General features: G+C 34.1%; 1 pseudogene; it reads right to left on the reverse strand.

The window, feature by feature from the left end:
- LOC149560524 (potassium channel KAT3-like) overlaps window positions 1-16,478 on the reverse strand; it is a 146,492-nt pseudogene that overhangs the window by 11,789 nt on the left and 118,225 nt on the right.

Consider the following 16,478-nt stretch of genomic DNA (forward strand, 5'->3'; position numbering starts at 1 on the left):
TTTGTCCATAACTCCTCAACAAAGTGTTAATTGGTTCATCTAATAAGCCATTGATTTTTAGGAAGGATTCAATAGTTATTTCCTCCCCCTCGCTTTACAACTCATCAATATTTGCATCATCTACAGTAGTTGCATCATCATTTTCAAACTCACTAGGTGCTCTTGCACCATTCTCCCCATGTGACAAAGAACTCATGGTGGATAAATCTGAAGGAATTTTGTAGGAATACCTTTCTTTCCAAAATCACTCTCATCTATCCATGTTACTTCAAATTCTGGTTGATCCTTCCATTTGATAAGATTCTCCATATAGGTGCCATGACAAGTCTTCTTCTTGATTCTTGAATCCATAACCTTTTCAGCTTTTGGCTGAGATTATAATGGGATAGTGACTTCTTCAACCTTTGATTTTGTTTGTCCTTCTATGAATGTAGGCCCTTTATATTGAACTTAGTCCTTGACATTAAAGATAAGGTAAATTTCCAAGTTTGGTGGGAGTTCTATTTTGTCGGCATTAGAACCATAATTTGCAAGTACCTTACAAGGTCCTATCCTATGCATTTGTAGCTTGGTTGGAACACCCTATGCAAGTACCAAAACTCATCCTTGGCATCAAACCATGGCCTCAACACCTTGGATCATCTCAAAAAATCTCATCTAACATGTTCCAACTCCTTGCACACTCTCAGCAACTCATCTCTTACACTTTCTCAATTTTGCCTCTTCTAGGCTTGTTCCAACTAGCCCTTGCCAGTCACTAATTTGCTGTTTTCTCCAAAATTTTCCACAGAACTTCCTAAACTATTGGGTGATTAAAATACCCTTTTCCTCACTCTAAAATATACTCCAAAACCAACTACACTTGTTTTGTAAAATATTACTCAAAACTGGCTATTTCAGTCTGCCAACTAGGCTTAGTTTGAGGCCATTTACAAAGCAACTCACAATCCCTTGACTTTTGGAACTCCCATGACCCAAAAAAGTCTTAAGACATGACTCAAATGCAAGGATTCTTCTATTTTTTTGGTCTCATGATCAACTTTACAATGGTTTTTACAAAACCCTCCTTTCTAGCCCCTTTACCCTAGGGCTTTCTAGAACTCTTACTTTGCAACGTCTCTAGAACCCCAAAATGGTTCAAACACCTTCAATTTGGTTATATTAGATGACTTCAAACATAAAATGCAACTCTTGTTTGGAGAAAACACTAAATCCACCTTGGGAGCAATCACATACCCCTTTTTATGCACTCAAATTTTAGGGAAAACTATGCAAATACTTCTTAAATGATTTCAACACTCAAATTTTCAGATGGAAATGGTTATTATAGACTCAAAACAACAAGAAAAATCCCAAACTTGAGGTTTCTCAACACTCAACAATCAAATTTCAAAACTGTTACCAGCACTTACTACTAGGACAATTTCTCGTTTTAACGGTCAAACTCCCAAACCATACAAAGGACCCCCCGCTATTTTTGCATTTTTAAACTCTCTTTTTTGAGACCTACAATAACCTCTCTCTCTTTTTGGAGATCACACTCCATTTTCATTTTACGATGCCATCTCGGGTGATGCTGAAACTTGCAATGTCGGCTAGTACAAAGTTGCCAATTGCCAAATCTCTCTCACCTTTCGTCGTGGGATCGAACTGTCTACTCCATTAGCTCTGGGCGGCCGAGTAAACCCTATCCCCAACCTTGTCCTATCCCCTTCAGTGCTCAAACATTCTTAGGCACGCCAATCTGGAATGTCCCTAAGGGTCACTAAATGCCATAGGGCTGCGATCTTTGAAAGGGCATATCTCAGACCTCGTACAAGGTATGGATGCAATTCTAGTTCCTACAGGACCATGTTGCGAAGACCTACAATAACCTCTCTCACTTTTTGGAGATCACACTCCATTTTTGTTTTACAATGCCATCTCAGGTGATGCTGAAACTTGCAGTGTCGGCTAGTACAAAGTTGCCAACTGCCAAATCTCTCTCACCTTTCGTCATGGGATCAAACTATCTACTTCATTAGTTCCGAGTGGCCAGGTAAACCCTATCCCCAACCTCGTCCTATCCCCTTCAGTGCTGGAACGTTCTCAAGCACGCCAATCCAGAATGTCCCTAAGGGTCAGTAAATGCCATAGGGCTTCGATCTTTGACGAGGCATATCTCGGAGCTCGTGTGAGGTATGGATACGATTCTAGTTCCTACAGGACCGTGTTGTAGAGACCTATAATAACCTCTCTCACTTTTTGGAGATCACACTCCATTTTTGTTTTTCAATGCCATCTCGGGTGATGCTGAAACTTACAGTGTCAGCTAGTACAAAGTTGTCAACTGCCAAATCTCTCTCACCTTTCATCATGGGATCGAACTGTCTGATTTGTTAGCTCTAGGTGGCTGGGTAAACCCTATCCCCAACCTCGTCCTATCCCCTTCAGTGCTGGAATGTTCTCAGGCACGCCAATCCGGAATGTCCCTAAGGGTCACTAAATGCCATAGGGCTGCGATCTTTGACGGGGCATATCTCGGAGCTCGTGCGAGGTATGGATGTGATTCTAGTTCCTACAGGACCATGTTGCAGAGACCTACAATAACATCTCTCACTTTTTGGAGATCACACTCCATTTTTGTTTTACAATGCCATCTCGGGTGATGTTGAAACTTGCAGTGTCGGCCAGTACAAAGTTGCCAATTGCCAAATCTCTCTCACCTTTCATCATGGGATTGAACTGTTTTCTCCATTAGCTCCAAGTGGCCGGGTAAGCCCTATCCCCAACCTCGTCCTATCCCCTTCAATGCTCGAACGTTCTCAGGCACACCAATCCGAAATGTCCCTAAGGGTCACTAAATGCCATAGGGTTGCGATCTTTGACGGGGCATATCTTAGGCACGCCAATTCAGAGGGAAGTGACCATCTCACACTTATCCAAATGTTGTGGCTTATTTGTATCCATGAGAGGTTAATGGAGTTAAGCTTGTGAGAATTTGTGAAGGAGACAAATATGTTCACTAACAAATTTTTGGCAGCTTTTTTGGGGATTCAAAAACAAAGATCAGTGCAGGATTAGATATCCTTAGCTATCCTTTATTCATGCGAAATTGGCGACTCTGTATTTTATCTTGTATAATATTTGAATAGAGGGTTTCATTATATACAATGGTTTTGGTTGTGAGAGAACCATGGGAAGCTCATATTGGGCCCTTTTCTTTGTCTAGTATTCATCTTTACCCAAGGGTCAAGAGAAATCATCCCAACACTTGATGGAGGAAAAATACAAGATCTAGATGACCACATCAAAGAAGTTACAATTGCTTGTGGAATTCTTGGCGTGCAAGAAGAGGATGTCTTCATCAGATTATTTTCTCGTGGCTTTATTGAGAGTGTTGCTAAATGGTTTTAGAATTTGTAGGATGGTTGTGTCACTTGTTGGAATGATCTCAAGGTAAGATTTATTTAGATATTTAAGCCTACAGCTGATGTTGGTAAGTTATTAATAGATTTCTTTCAAATTAAAATGAGGAAGAGTGAAATTATGAGGGATTTTGTATATAGATTCAATAGATGTACTAGAAAAATTCCTCCATCCTATTAACCAACTGAAAATAAGCAATTGTGTATCTTTAGAAATTGAAATTAAATTCTAGTTAAAACTCCAAGAAATGCATAATTTGGAAGATGCTAAAAAAGAAGTTGCCAAGATAGATGATGCTATGCTGATTAGTAGAATGAAATATAAAAATTCAAGCTATGTGAAGGCAACACAATCTGAAAATTATCATAATCTTTATCCCAAAAAGATGCCTTTACAAAATAAGGTTGAAAAGAAAGAAGAAAAACCTTCATCCCCCTTTCTTTTTCATTATAAAAATTTAATGATTGTCAATCAAAGAGACTTTCAAACACCTCATGTTGTTGAAGGGATATTTTCTAACAGTGCAGGAGCTTATCATTTTCATGTTGAATATGACAATGAACACATCTCTTAGCCAACTGATTTGGTGACTTTCTTAGCTGTTCCTCCTATTGAGAAGGAACTTGTTGATAATAAAATTAATGAAAGTTTTTCAATGGATGCCCCTTTTCTAGAATTTGATTCTTTTATATTTGAAGCTTCTAATATCATTCCAACCATTGATGTTAATCCAAGAAACTTGATAGATCAACACAAGCAAGAAGGGATTGATGGAGAGAAGATAAAAGATATTCCTCACCCTAACAGACAGATAGAATATGAGGCTTTCTCATTTGATTATACACCACATCAAGAAGAAAGGTTGCTACTAGAAGCATTGGAGGATCATGAAGAAATTCAAAAGAAATATGAAGAAGGTTTATACATTTTTATGCCATCCCATAACAGGATTAATGGAATTATTCCAAGTGGAATACGAGGATGAAGTGCTTAGTACTTATTTGGTGTTGGAGATATTTATCTTTGAAGAAGAACATGGAAGTGTATTCATTGTAGATGAAATTTTAGTGAGCCTATATTTAGACTACAAAGATAACACTCTAAACATGTCTTTCCCCAACCATTCTCTTGTCAAAGGCGTAACTAATTTTTTTGAGATGGTGGATCTTGGTGTTGGCAATACAAACTAGCTCATTCCAAATGATGCCAAAATGTTGCAACCATAAGTTTATAATGCAAAATGGATCTTTGGGTTTGGTATATTTTTGAAGAAACTTAAGCAATGTGTTGTTATTGAGTCTTTTCTTATGATTTTCAATAATGATATATCTTGCATATAAAGTTACAGCTCCCTCAAAGGATATTCAGTGAATAACATTGATCGTATGCCTTTAATCGGAAGGCACAGAAGGCAAGCTATCATCTATCCATAGACATGAGGTAGATGAGAGAATTTACAAATAAGAAAATAAAAACTAAGAACTCAAAGATTCTAAATTAAATATTCACAATCAGTAAATCAAGGGGAAAGATCAAAATGATTTATTTTAGATTGTGTGATACACGAAACTCAAAGTTTTCCTTATATGCACAAACACAATTTACTCTATAAAGTTTATCAGAGATAACCAAACTGGTAGAAAGAACAACACATCTCAAATGAATATATTTAAATACAAAGATTTGAAATATATTGCATCTCCTCTCTGATAAAAGATAACAATTCACAAACTATCGTTCTTATTCACGCAGAAAGCCCAATCTAAAAATGAAAAAAATGTTTATAATTTTCCCTCTACCATTATTACAAAACTAAAAAAAGAATCCCTCTTCCTCTTTTTTTGTATCTACTGAAGATTTGTTGGTTTGGAAACCTTAGAAACATATTGGTTGAAGTTGTTTAAGGTGTGTAGAGGTGGAGGAAACAATTGTTGAAGGTAAATCCAAGTTTGGAGTCTTTGGTGGCATTGTGTGCATTTGGGAACACCATTTTGGAAAATATCAAAGATCCTTCATGCTGCCCCTATTTCCAACAATGTAAGAATAATAACAACTATTTATTAAACTTTTATTTTTACCTTAATCTAGTTACTATAGAATAATAACAATGCATTCCAATGAACTGGTGATTATGTTACAATCATTAATGTATGAAAAAACAGAAAACTATCAGCGATTATGTTACATTTATGATATTTAAAATGACTTTTTTTGCAAATAATCCATCTTTTCTCTACTATCTCTGAAATTTTTTAATTGATGATAAAGAATGGTGGTTATGTATTGAAGCTTGACAAATGGAGAGCTTCTCAAGCTACTGATTTCTTTCATGGAGTTCCTAATAAATCTCAAGGTTCTCATTTAGGTGACCAATTGCCTAGAGGTCCACGAATATTGCCTGATAAAGTTTATTGCTAGGAGGTCCTAATCGATCTTGACTGATAAAGTTTATTTCTAATCAATATTGTATCAAAAATTCAAACTAATTAGGTATTGAATTAAACTTGATAAACAAATGATAGAGAAGGAAAACTTTAAGCATGAACAAGATCATAAATCATATGACGATGACATATTGCAAATGATTAACTTATGCTTAAATAGTGATAAATTTTATTGTTACTCAATATTCTATCAAAGTTTTAAACATATTAGGTATTGAATTTAATGTCATACATAAACATATCTAATTTAATGTCATACATGCACATATCTAATTTAATGTCATACACGAACATATCTTATTTAATGTCATACATGAACAAACATATAATATAAAATGATAACCAATAATGTCATGTACATTAACAAACACATAATATATTATGATAACCAATAATGTCGCATATGAAAAAACATATCATATATTAACCAATAATGTCATAAGTCAAATAATGTCATACATCAAATAAATGTCATACATCAAATATAAAATGTCATATACATCAAATGTGTATCGAATATGTCCACTGATGCCTATATATATATGTCTAGATCAACTATATCTTTTCCTTCCCACGAGGGGAAGGAAACAAATCTCTCGACGTCTTCTGTCGTCATGTCGAGAGAGATGGTGGAGATGATAGGGTCCTCCTGACACACTCGCTCGTCCTCTTGTTGAGGCTCTTCTCCAACTCGAGCTGATACAAACAAAGTAGATATGAATCAGTATTTATTATATGTTGAAATCAAATATATGTACAAACAAAATCAATTATTTTCTTACTGCCATCAAATAGTCACTCTGTACGTCCACCTCGAAGGCTCGTGGACGATCAAGCGTGACGAGACCCTACAAAAATTCAATAAATATAATCACTTATAAATAAAATTAGAAATTTTGAGACCAACTATTATAAACAACAACTAAAATAGAGAAAATTATTTCATACCTCAGTCAATGGCTGTGAGCTAGCCATAGCTGTGGCCACTCCATGATCAACAGACTGTCGGAGATGAGGAGGTGTGTCTGACATCATGAGCTGCATGTCATACAATACATGTTACATGTAACATGAAACACGAAACAAATATAATCAAATGAATTAAATTAACATGAAACAACTATACCTGTACGAAGCTCGTACGATGTCTATGCTCTGAGTCCATACTAAAGGTTGAGGGTCCTGTGGAGAACTGATGCACATGCATAATTTTTTTTGTCAATCCTTAATATGATAACTTAATAAATATATGTATTAATTTAAATGATTAAATCGATACATACTTCTAGACTCATGGAGGGGACAAAAAATGGGGTCGGAGCATCGCTGCTAGGCTCGGCAACACTCTGACCCTGAATTTTGAACAATGTCAATAGATGCTAATTAATTAATCATTCACTATACATATGAAATGTGATAAAATTAGTAAATTATAATTGTAATTTACCTGTGTGTCAATGCCAAATGTTTCATTCAAGAAATGATCAGTGACGAGCCCATCATCCGCAGCATCTCCAGCATGAGTGCCAAATGTGCATAGGGATCCGCATGAAGTGCACATGTGACCACGATGCACAGAAGGCTCCCCCTCAACTAATGGGCCCGTGGAATGGATGAGGGTCTGCGTCAAAGCATTAATGGTCCCTAGAGTGTTGGCCTCTACATGTTCCTTCACAACTGAAGGAATAGTCACATGCTCACACTGTGGCTTGACCATAGGTGCCCTAACTACATTAGGGTCACGACATGCTCCCGGCCTCTCGAATGATGACCCCCCACCTCTACCCTGGGAGTCTAATAGATCAAAATGATTGGGGATCTCCCCAAGGACAAACTCACAATATAATTTCTTCAAAAAATACATTGGGACCTCGTGATTGTTGCAAGGAGGGGCATCAAAAACCATCCACCGTCTATCCCAAAAATGATTTCTCATAGCATCATGTATAAACCAATGGATGGGGAACCGTTTAGTACCCTCTCTAACAGTATTTTGCTCACTGGGTTTTCTAAATAATGCACATATTGAACCTTTTGGTATTTCTTTTTTTTAACATCTTCATATGACAATTTATTTGCATAAAATCTTTTTTGCTCTTCCCTCTTAACCCGCCAAACATCTAACTAACCAGTAACTAAGGCTATCTAGGTCTTGATGGATTCGAGGGATGATGCCAATTGAGCCCTCATTGGATTGGTTTGTCCAGCTTGTTTCAACCGACCAATGAGTCCTTCTAATTCAATTTTGCCTATCTCAATTTCATTTAATATATTTTCTTGTGTGCCTGGTGGAGGTCTTGGAATTGGTTCGGGTTGTGGAATTTGTTGTTCTTCAGGAGGGTTTTGTGGATTTTGGTTTTGAGGTTCTTTAGGTTCTTGAGGGTTTTGTGGATTTGCCGTCTGATTATGGACATTTCCTAATAAAGAATCAATTGAAATCCAAATGAATAAACAAATCTAAATAAAAATTGTAAAAACCCTATAAAACAATATGAAAAACATATAAAATAATGCAAAGTCAAGTTTAGATTACATACGGCATCGGCGTTGGCGTGTTGGTGATCTTGGATTTTGTCAGCGAGGAGGCATATTGGCAAGGGATGTTGAAAATGAATTGTTTTCCAACTTGCGTGCGCGCTGACCTTATAAACAGTAAAAATCACTGTTAATATGATGGGTCACGGGTGTACAACCCATCATTTATAAAAAAGTTTTCTTTTTAATATCACGTACGCTCTATTGTGTGTATGTGCTATTGTGCGTACACACTATAGTGCGTACACACTATGGTTTGGGTAACCCAAACCATAGTGCGTATGCACAATAGCGTGTGCACGCTATTGAAAAATGAAAAAAAAAAGGCTTGTCACCTTTTTGGCACCACAACTCAGTGCATATGCCCTAAGAGGTAATCATTAATCCATTTATGAGGCAAAGGAAATGATTGTTATTTGTAAACCTTACAATCTTATAATCTTACATATTCTTTCATTCTCTTAACATTCTGATTAATATATCATAGAATGTAATATGAAATGTTGATATAAAAAATTACACAAACTAAATTCTAAAACAATTAAATGATATAAACATAGATTGTGGAAATCTCTAAACCCACACTGACAAATTTTTAGCAAAACGTGATTAATTTACCATCTGCGTAATGAAATCATCTGAAACTCCATGAAAGAGATAGACTTTTTGTGTTGTTGAGTAAAACAAATGTTGAGCTATGGCAAACTGAATTACCCTAGGAAGGCCTGCTACAATTTGCTGCTGCAAAGCTTCCATTTTGAACTTGAGCCTCATATGTCCAAGAATTTCTTTTTTTAGTGTATGTGGTAGTTTACTTCTATCACAGAAATCTGAGGCAACATTCATTGCATCTCTCTATACCCCATCTAACATAGCACTCCATCAGCAATTACATAGAAAACCAATATACTAGGTTATTAATATGCATCCTAATTAATACTATTACTGCATATACTTACAAATTTAAATGTTCTTCTAGTGCCATGGACACCAAGATTGGTCATATTGCCTATCAAGTAGGCTTGTAACCCAAGATTGAAGAACATGTATGCTATAGTCAAAACCATTTCTCCAGTGTTCTTAACATGGAGATCTCCATACCTAACAGTGCTTAAGGTTGTTATAGAGCAATACATGGAGGAGACATATGCAATCCAGAGGCTTTCCTTCTTGAAGTTTGGGTATGTATTACCAATCTAGGTGCTTTTGGGTCCAGGATACCACCATGCCAATAGGTAGTAGAAACACCCACCATAATGGATAGAAAAAAGAGTCACCTGGACCATCACAATCCCTTATAATCATCCTTGTTTAAGATGCAATAGAATCAAGAAATCAAATATCAATCAAAAAAATGTATTGACTCCTTACAAAATTAACCTTTATGCATCTTGTCCAGAAGTAATTCAAGCACACGTCTTTCTCTAACCTACATCTTAGCAAAGAATTTTCCTAAGTTTTTTGTAGTGATCTTCAGGTGAACTTTTAGTTATTCAAAACCTTTCCAATTAGTAGTTAATGCCTTAATAGACTTGAATTATTTTTTTGATTTAGGAGATTACTGCAGCAAGTTTTGGATCTTAACAAGAAAAGATGGAACTAATTGCAAGATTCTTTTGAAAATAATTAGGCAGATTGATTATGTTTGGGCGTGTAGTTACTTAATCCATGCTTAATAAAATAAATATCTGACACATCCTTTTTCTGATGACAGTTCATTGGAGAGATCTAATTGTAATAATCATACACTTCTTAATTCAATTGTGTAAGATTTATTATATTCTATGATCTATTATAGAAATAATATAAACAAATTGTTACAAACTATTTTAAAAAGATCTCATATTTTTAAGATACAATCAACTTAAAAACTTGATCTCAAAAAAACACTACAATTAAATCTCCAATTAAGTTCAATTCTATAGAAAGGGAAAGAATGTGCAACTGTATATTCTATATTCTAACTATGGGTATTAAGATAATGAAATACCTGGCAAATAGTGCACTAACCCTCCTCAAATGCAATAAACTTCATGATGAGGATTGAGTAGATAGGAAAGAGAGCCCACGTTTTCTAGAAGAAGCTCGACCAGGGGTGCAGGGTGCAGATTTTCTTTCAAGACCAGCCCACATTTTTTTTTTGTCATAGCAAGGGGCAGATTCACTTTGAAGATCAGCCCTACCCTCTGCAAAAACCATGCAAAAATTTAGAGAAAACTTGAAATGAAATCGGGCATGGGAAAGACCTAAAACAACACATGTTTTCTTCCTTTGTGGATGTATAAGCCTTGTGTTGGTCAAAATGTTGACCAACATGGGTCTTATATGTAGAAAAAAGGAATTTTTGCCTTTACATTTCAACCACCCTAAATTTATTTAGTTGATGGTCAAAAATTTTGGTAAAAAATTGAGGTTAAATGTACTAGTGTAGGTATGTAGGAAACTTGGTAGGCAAAGTATGGCTCCAATGTGCAAACACCTTGGACATAGTTAAGTAGAAGTTAAGAATGTATGTATGTATGTAACTATTATCTACTTAATAGTGACATCCACATGTGGTGGGCGGGGGGGAGGGGCAATTGAGCTTGCACTTTCTGCAATACCTTGTTTCCCTTATTTGTGCTCTCTGAACCAAAGGTATATAACTTTATCATTTGTAACTATGATTTTAAAATAGTACAAACCAAAATTATTTTTATAATTCTATGGTTTTCTTTGTAAGTTGATAAAATTCAAGTTTAAAAATTAATTGCATTTATGTACATCCTTTTGAAGTTTGATATTTCTCTTTTTCCTGACTCACAGTCCAAGAATAATTTTTCAAAACACATAATGAGCAGTTGGATATTGAGCCAAAAAAATTGTAAGAAAAATTATGTCAAAAGAGCCAAAAAACATGATTGGTTCATGATAATCATATTTTAAAGCTCTTTCTGGCTTAGTTGTTCTTACATTTTATGATTTTTGGTGAGCAAAAAATTCCAAACTAATCGGGTATGTGATCCAAAATTAAATCATAATTTGTTGAGGCATGTTGAAATACCTTATTTCACATGTTTTTGAACATTATTTGTTTATGTGCTATAGTTAATGAATGCTAAATGATGAACTAATGTTAGATGTTAACTTTTGACATTATGGGACTGTTTTATGGATGCTCATAATTTTTTTTTAACTTCATGTGATAATGAATGAATGTTATATTTTACTAATGGATGAATGTGAGATTCATCTACATATTTTTGATGTGTGTCTTGTTCATTTATTATACCTAATATGATGACTATTCTATAGGAATTTGTTCTCATGCCCTTGTGATCTCTACATCCCAAGTATCTACTACTACTTTTAATTTGGGCATCAATATGTCATGAAGAATTTTATGAAGTAATGAATCCTATAGCAACTTCTCCCACATCTCCAAAAAAATTTACCATAGGTTAGAGGTTCCTTGGCTCTGAGGAATTTGTAGCAATGATTCTCACTACTAGAAGAATAACTTTAGTGAAGAGTTGAGTGTAAGGAGTTGACAAAGCAAATTTTTCTTATGTGTAAATATTATTATCAAGAGGCTCCTTCCCTTGTAGAAGCCATAATTTTGACTTGTTTCTTTCTTAAAATATATGCTATGATATGTTTTTATTAAATTTCTTGTGAACTTTTCCCATTTTGGGGGTATGCTCTTAACCATAGAGAAGAAGAGGAAAATACCATATGATAAATGGGAATATCACATGCTCGAGCCATAACCTAGTTAAATTGGTCATGTTATTGAATAATTGGGTTGATTATAAATTCCTATAGAACTATCATTAGATTAGGTACAATAAAAGGAACAATCAATTGTTCCTAGCTAGTAGGATCAAATACAATTTTCCAACGTGATAAAATTGCATATGCAGATGCATCACTTGAATGTCAAGCATAAACCACATTCCCCAATTTATAACAAATGGTTGGATATAAAGGTTCCATATGCTAGTCCAATAAAGGAAGCCAATGATGTAACCATGCCAAAGGGGCAAATTTTTCACATGAATGCTAATGATACTAAATTGGGGGAGTATCCTAAGAATTGAAGAGTATTGATATGTTGCATTCATGACTATATTTGTCATTGATGTCAATATAGCAGTAATTCTATAAAGACTAGAAGAATAGTAGTTAGTAATTTTATGATGCACAGAAGCTAAGGAAGTTTTAGATGATACATAGTTGAGGACATGTTTTTGAGGTTATCTTGATGATGTGGTTAAGAGAACTAAGTGAGATTCGATAGTGTACAAAAGTTACACTTCATTTACTAGAAGTAGTGTAGAAATAGAGCATTGGAAAATAGAGTTCAGATGATCTGTTCCTATTTTTCATCTGAGATATAATGAAGAAGATGTGCAAACACATAGTAATAGATGAAAATCGTTTGGTGATGCTAGCATGTGTGCAAGATGTGGTTTCACACATGTGAATTTTTGTATAGAATATGAGCTAACAATACTATAGTAATGGTGAATTAATTAATTATCTTACTTTAAGTAATTGGGAAAGCTTCAAGACCGACTCAAGAAGTTATTATAAAGATATAATAAAAAGGAATTTTTTTTCCCTTATTTTTAAGTTATCTTGATGGAGAGGATCAAGTGGGATGCAAACTATTAGTGCATAGAATAAGAAGGATAATAATTCTTGCTAAATGCGTGTAATCAATCCAAGCGATCAAGTTTGAGATATAGTTACAACATCTGAGGAAGAAGAAGTTTGGTTGATAGGACAGAGACAGAGGAAGGAAGTACATTTTAGTTCTATTATTCTACAAGTAATAATACAAAGATCATTTAGATAGTGGGTTCATTGATCTTAACCTTTAAGTTATTTGGACAATGGATCTAGCTGTCTTCCACAACTCCTAATAGAGTTGGAATCTCCTAACAGGTATTCAAAGTTTACTAATAGGGACTCATATGTACTAAATGTTGTAACAAAATCCTAACCAGTTCTATCCTCTAACATAGAATATTTATATTAGTACATCATCTTGTGGGTACCATCCCCATTGGGCTTTTCCCTCTGATCAAGGATTTCCCTAGTTAACATATCTAGTGTTAATTGTGTAAGATTATCTTGTTGTGGTTTCAGTTTATATTACTCTGATGGTTAATTTTTTTAGGGTTAATGATTGTGGTAATAGTTGGATAACTGATTCAATCCCCCCCTACCTCTTAGTTATATCAGTGAGCTATATATTCTAACATGCCCCATGAAATCTTGGACTATCCTTCCTAAACATATTTACCATCGATCTCCCAACACTGTTAAGCCTTGTCTTCAAGGACCTAATGCTTTGATAATAATTGATAGAATATATAGTACACTAATATAATTGAGAGGGGGGGGTGGGTGGTGAATCAATTATCCAACTATTATCACAATCATCAATTTAAAAATAACTTAACCATGTGAGTAATATAAACTAAAACCACAACAAGATACTCATACACAATTAACACTAGATATGTTAACTAGGGAAAACCTTTATGAGAGGGAAAAATCTTAGTGCAGATAGTACCCACAAGATGGTGTACTAATATAAATATTCCTTGTTAGAGAGTAGACCTTGTTAGGAGTCTGTTACAAAATTCAGTACATATGACTCCCTGTTAGGAGATTCCAACCTTGTTAGGTGTTGTGAGAAACAACTAGACCCATTTCCCAAATAGCTTCAAGGTTCAGACTAATGAACCCTCTATCTAAATGATCTCTATATTATTCCTTATAGAATAATAGAACTGAAACGGACTTGTTTCTCTTTCTCTATCCTACCAACTAGACTTCTACTCAATCATATCTTGTAACCAAATCTCATATACGCATCCAATAATCCATTGGATCACTTACTCACATTCAATAAGCATTCTTCTCCTTTTCACACTTCACAATTTACTTCGCATCCAACTTGATCCTTTGATCCAAGATAAATTATAAATAAGGAAAAAAATCCTTTATACTATATCTTCATAATAATTCCTTGATTCGGCCTTGTGTCTTTCCCAATTAATTAAAATAAGATAATTAATTAATTCACAATTATAATAGCACTCGTGGCTCACATTCTATACAAAAATTCACACGTGCAATACAAGGGCTTGTACACTTGTTGATGTCACCACACAACTATGTTCAGTCACTATGTGAATGCACATATCTTCATTACATCTCTGATGAAAGATATCAATCAATCATCAAAATATTGTTTTCCAATACTTTTTTTTTCTATATTGCTCTTACTAAATTAGGTGTAACTTATGTATTCCATCAAATTAGACTCTGTACAGTTAACCATGTCATCAAGACATTGTCTGGAATACATCCTTAACTGTACATCACCAAAAAATTAAACCATTGTCCGTACCAGTAAGATATCTAACTATTGTTCTCCTAGTCTTCACGGATATACTTCTATTTTTACATCAATGACAAGAATAGTCATGAATGCAACCTATCAGTACTCTCTAATTTTTAGGATACTCCCCCAATGTAGTATCATTAGAATTCATTCTAACATGTAAATGGTCTTTTCTTTTCCTTCTAAACATGTATCTTTTGTTCATATATAATAGCTTTGGTCATATTCAAGGATAATTGATTATGATTATTGTATGCATATGTGTATGTATGTATGTAAATAAATTCACTATGTGAACTACTTTACATGCATACTTACACACTTACATAGTTATTTTTCTAAATTAAATTAATCATTCATGTCTTGAATTCACACAAGCAATTATCCTTGCATTCAATCAAATTTATTCATACCAAACTAAGAATGCAAAAAAATTGTACTTATAGATTATATTATCTCTTGGTGATTGAGTAAAGATCTCATGCATAATATCATCTAGATAATGATAGAATGCATTCACATCAAGTCATAATAGGATCGAGTAGATGATCCATTTATGTTACTTCATACTTTTTTTATTGAACATTTTGTTTAACATAATTAGTAATACTAGAATTATAATGCTACAACTAGTACTCTTGTTTATTTTATATTATCATATACATTTAAGACTATTACTTTTCTTCAAATTAGACTGTATATTTTTTATCACTAAAACAAAAATATAGATCTCTAATAGTTATCTTTTTTAATTTCATGATCTTCATATTTAACGTAAAGAGTTTCCACTACTAGATAGTGGAATAGCCCCAATGTTGAGCCACATAGCTCATGGCTTTTTCAACCAAATTATATTTGTATAATAATTTTGTCCTTCAAATGTGTTGTAGGTGAATGTTGTTTGGATTTTTGATATATTCAATGATTTATCACTCATCATTTGAGGTAATTTTCTATTATGAGACAGAGACATGTATCATAAGGATGGACACACCAATTTTGATCATCCCACTTTCAAAGTTAATTTCCTTATCAAATTAATGAAACTACTTGCAATTGTCATCCTAATTTTTGCAACTTGCTTGATCACCCATTCACATGACCATCTTCTTCCTACCCAACCATTTAATATTTTGTAGGTCTCTCTCCTCTAAAGACCCAATAAATGGAGCTATTATCATCATGAGTAGACTCACTCTCCTTAGAAAAATTCAATTGAAACTATTCATACCAAAATAAGTGTGCAAAAATATGTACTTACAAATTATATTATCTCTTGGTGATTGAGTAAAGATCAAATACAATTTTTGGGTATGTGCAGGATCATGGTGTGCCAAAAAGTGGCGATCTAAAAAATATGTAGTTTTGAAATGCCTCGAAGCATTTCAAAATCTATTCCAACTTTTTATACCAACCCTATATGGTCAACTTTAAAAACATCCAAAAAATGTGTTTTTGTCTTGTTCTCGTGTGTTTTTTACTTTAAACATGTAGCTGATGACTTTTTTGTCACCAAATGTTGATGAAATAAAAAGGGTTTCTTAAAAATGTTCTTAGCTTTCAATAAATGTAAGGTTTGTGAAATTATGAGTTTAGTAAGTAATTATTACTTATTTTCTAATGGATTTATGTATAAAGTGTTCTTAGCACACTGCTTCAAAAACAACTATAAGTTTCAAATAATAAAATAT

This window comes from Cupressus sempervirens, chromosome 4, assembly GCF_028749045.1.
Source record: "Cupressus sempervirens isolate cs-2001-9-10 chromosome 4, ASM2874904v1, whole genome shotgun sequence".
In the NCBI taxonomy this organism is placed as follows: Eukaryota; Viridiplantae; Streptophyta; class Pinopsida; order Cupressales; family Cupressaceae; genus Cupressus; species Cupressus sempervirens.